A 4,456-nucleotide genomic window follows, 5' to 3' on the forward strand; every position below is an offset into this window, starting at 1 on the left:
AAAAAAAAAACTAAAAAGGGCTCTAATTTCACGACAATACAGTTGCTGTATTTGGTTCTAACACACATATTAACGTGTATACATTTGTACGTCAGTCTCCTTAGATGGGATACGATTTAGGTCAAATACATGTTACAGTAGTAGAACATGGGGCGATTAATCAATTAATCAACCTTGACAACTAATTTATTACACGAATTCTTGCAGTTCACACGCAAACATGTATAAATAATGTGACTCTTAATCCGAAGCGCGACAACTCTAAGTTACTTCAACGAATCTTTCATGCAATGTGTGAATAGTTCTTCTTGTCATTTTTACTGTTGCATATCATTATATAATTACATCAATTTGTTTTTAAAATGGTATAAATTGCGAAATGCATTCCACTCTGGTGGAAACAATACAATCGGGATATATACAGGTATATGTACACTTACTCAATTTAGTGTAACACGAATCAATAGTCTAAGACATGAAATTCATATTCATACGTCGTTTTTTTATTTTTGTTTTTGTCTTTTGTTTTTTTGTTTGTTTGTGTTTTGTTTTGTTTTGTTTTTGTTTTGTTTTTTTTTTGTCTTCCATTAAATGTTAAAACTAAAAAAAAAAGTCAGAACTGAAATAGCTTCTCTTGCCATTACTGCTACACAAGGTATAAAATATTTTTCTTCTGATTACTGAGAAAACCAACTGAGCTTCTCTCAGGCTGATATCGTGCGGTTATAGATTCAACCTTATATTTTAAAAAAATATGTTCAATCATATTTGCATATGCAGCTACTTTGTTAACATATTTTTGTTATCAATTTACGTCTAAAATTTGTATCATCACTATAAGAATCGCGCAGTTACGATATTTGTTGTTGTATAATGTATTGTTAAAGAATCCCCCATTTACAATGTACGTTGTTTGTTATAGTATATTTCATTGCATAAGAATCAGGCATTTCCGATGTTTGCTGTAGTATATTGTATTGTTTTAGAATCAGACAGTAACGATGTTTGCTGTAGTATATTGTGTTGTTTAGAATCCCGCAGTTACGTTGCTTGTTGTTGTATATTGTATTGTTTTAGAATCAGACAATTACGTTGTTTGCTGTAGTATATTGTATGTTTGAAAAATCAGGCAGTTACGATGTTTGCTGTAGTATATTGTATTGTTGAAGAAGCAGGCAGTTACGTTGTTTGCTGCAGTATATTGTATTTTTGAAGAATCAGGCAGTTACGATGTTTGCTGCAGTATATTGTATTGCTGAGGAATCAGGCAGTTACGATGTTTGCTGCAGTATATTGCATTGTTGAAGAATCAGGCAGTTACGATGTTTGTTGTAGTATATTTTATTGTTTAAGAATCAGACAGTTACGATGTTTGCTGTAGTATATTGTATTGTTGAAAAATCAGACAGTTACGATGTTTGCTGTAGTATATTTTATTGCTAAAGAATCAGGCAGTTACGTGGTGTGCTGCCCCGTGCAGGTTCGGGTGTTAAAAGAATAGGCCTGCAGCAGCGCTAAGCTTGTCGTAAAAGGCGACTAAATAGTGCTCAGAAGCCTAGCCGGGGGCTAGGGCGCTCTGCCCACAGAGCAACTGGGATGTGTGCCCCAGATGGTTGAATGGGGCACCCCTGGCGTGTTACATGCTGGGGTTGTCAGGCTATAATACGGAAAACCTGATCGCAAACCATAGTGGTGCACCGTGATGGGAAAGATGCCACGTTCCTCGCACGTTAAAGAATCCTACTGTGGTATTCTCCCGGAGTAGGAACCATAGGGCTCCGCCATAGGAGGCTAAATTCCCCGACCCTACCCACCTCTCCCTATTTCCAGTGGCAATTTGTCGACCCTATTGTCCTTGTGTCCCATCCCTTTTTCATTTCATCATCATTTCATGTTCATTGTATCATCCATTTCATGTTCATCGTCTGAATATAGCTGAAATATTGCTGCTCGGACGTTAAACCCAAACAAACAAACAAACGTGGTGTGCTGTCGTATATTGTGTTGTTTAAGAATCAGGCAGTTACGTTGTTTGTTGTGGTTTATTGATTTGTATAAGAATCAGGCAGTTACGTTGTTTGCTTGTTGTTTGTTTGGGTTTTTTTGTATTGTTAAAGTGTTTCTTTTAGAATAAGGCAATAGATTTTTCTATTATTCATTTCGTTTTAATTCAACTGTGTATTTAACGTGATCCAAGTTCATACATTAAACACAACACTTCAATATGACAAACAAAAATCTCCTCTGCGTGATTTTATTTACCAATGTTTCAGAGCAAAACATGAGACTTAAAGATATGTTTATTTGGTATAACATGTAAAAATTGTTTGTTTGTTTGTTTGTTGGGGTTTAACGTCCGAGCAGCAATATTTCAGCTATATTCAGACAATGAACATGAACTGGATGATAAAATGACAATGAAATGATAAAAAAAAAGGATGGGTCACAAGGACAACAGGGTCGACAAATTTTGAATGCCACTAGAAAAAGGGGGGATGGGTAAGGTCGGGCAATTTAGCCTCCTGTGGCGGAGCGGAAAGGTTCCTACTCCTATCGAATACCACAGCAGGGTTCTTTAACGTGCGAAGAACGTGCATCTTTCCCAACACGGTGCACCACTATGGTTTGCGGTCAGGTTTTCCGTATTATAGCCTGACAACCCCAGCATGTAACATGCCAGGGGTACCCCATTCCACCACCTGGGGCACACATCCCAGTTGCTCTGTGGGCAGAGCGCCTAGCCCCCGGCTAGGTTACTGAGCACTATTTAGTCGCCTTTTACGACAAGCTTAGCGCTGCCGCAGGCCTATTCTTTTAACACCCGGACCTGCACGGGTCACATGTAAAAGAAGTAAAAGGCTTATTTTCTGAAAACTACACTGACTTTCTACAAGATTACTATTAGTCTTGTAATGTTAAAATGTTGGAATGTGTAGTTTTTGGGGAACTTGAAATACCAATGTTCCCACGGGCCATTGGAATACGTATGTGAACCAACTGTGCGCCGCTGTTGACCAGTCTGATTTTATATTTGTATAAAACTGCTCGGCAGTTTTTTTTTTACAAAATATACTTCAGAAAAAAAAACCAAAAAAAAAAAAAAAACGACAAGCCCAGTTCCACAATTTCAGCTTCAATTTATGATTATGTATTACAGTTCTAGCAGACTCGGGTCTCCTGACAGCTAGCTGTCTGATTACAGTTTTGAAGAACTGACTTCCCTGACTCTTTTAGTAGAGCCGGCTCTTCTGACAGTTCTAACAGAGCTGGCTCTCGTAGAACAATTACAGTGCATCGTAGAGTTGGCTCCTGAACTATTCTATGGCACTTTTAGAACTATCCTCGAGTCAGATCTGACAGTTTGACTGAGAAGTTAGATATCACTTTTTACAGTATCTCCGAACACTAATTGATCTATACAAATGAACTTGAAATTCAAGAGACATCTGATACACTTTCGTCTGCTTTCTATCTAGACATTAACCTACAATGTACGTATATAACATAGAACGTATTGAATCGACATTTTATGACAAAATTAACTTGATTAAATAGACTTTCCAGAAAGAAAGAGTTTCAAATTTGACGAATTTTATCTGGTTCGTTAATACAAATATTTTAACGTAGCCTCTACACTCTTTCTGGTACTTAACCGAATTTCTCTTGCGACACCTTATGATTGTTTTTATCTTTAGACACCTTTCGATTGCTCTAGAAAATCCTAAATCAGATGGTCTTTATCTCTTGAAGAGCGAGATTAAATAAAGGAAATCCCCGGATGTGAATAGGACAGTTCGATCATAAGTCGCATGTGGACTTACCAAACATCTCTTACAAAACATTCAGATAAACAATCAAATGGATTCTAGCACCAAACCATCTGGATACTTCTCTAAACTGTCAAAGACACTCATTTCATTTTCAATAAGAACTGTCCCCAATTTCAGCTATCATATGAACACAATTAAACTAAGTCACCTTTGTACTGAATTTTATCCTAGTTCATTGAAGTCGACCTAGATGTAACATTGGTTGTTTAGTGGCCATGAATAATTTGAGGGAACAACAATTTAGTTTAGGAAAGGTTTGGCGTACATTTCAGTCAAACAACCATGAGTACTTAATCTGCATCATTATATACTTAACAGGCTGGTACTTGATTATCTGAAGTCAGGAACTGATCTTCCTGGGATTTCCTGAAGCATATTATCATTTGTTATTGTTAAACGTAGTTTATGGTCCGAAAATCATATTGGACAAGAAAAATATTACAACCATAAACAAAAAGAATTAGCGAACATTAATTTGATTTTAAACGGCCGATCTAAACATTCATAAAAGGCTTTTATTTAGTTAGGCTCTCATTTGCCCCTTTTTCCCAAATGTTGCACAAAGACTAATAATCTTGGGCTTTGTCCACCGGTACCCTCCCCTAAATCCACTGTATACCGGTACA

This window comes from Perna viridis, chromosome 12, assembly GCF_037379345.1.
Source record: "Perna viridis isolate PV_CMFRI_1.1 ecotype Kerala chromosome 12, ASM3737934v1, whole genome shotgun sequence".
In the NCBI taxonomy this organism is placed as follows: domain Eukaryota; kingdom Metazoa; phylum Mollusca; class Bivalvia; order Mytilida; family Mytilidae; genus Perna; species Perna viridis.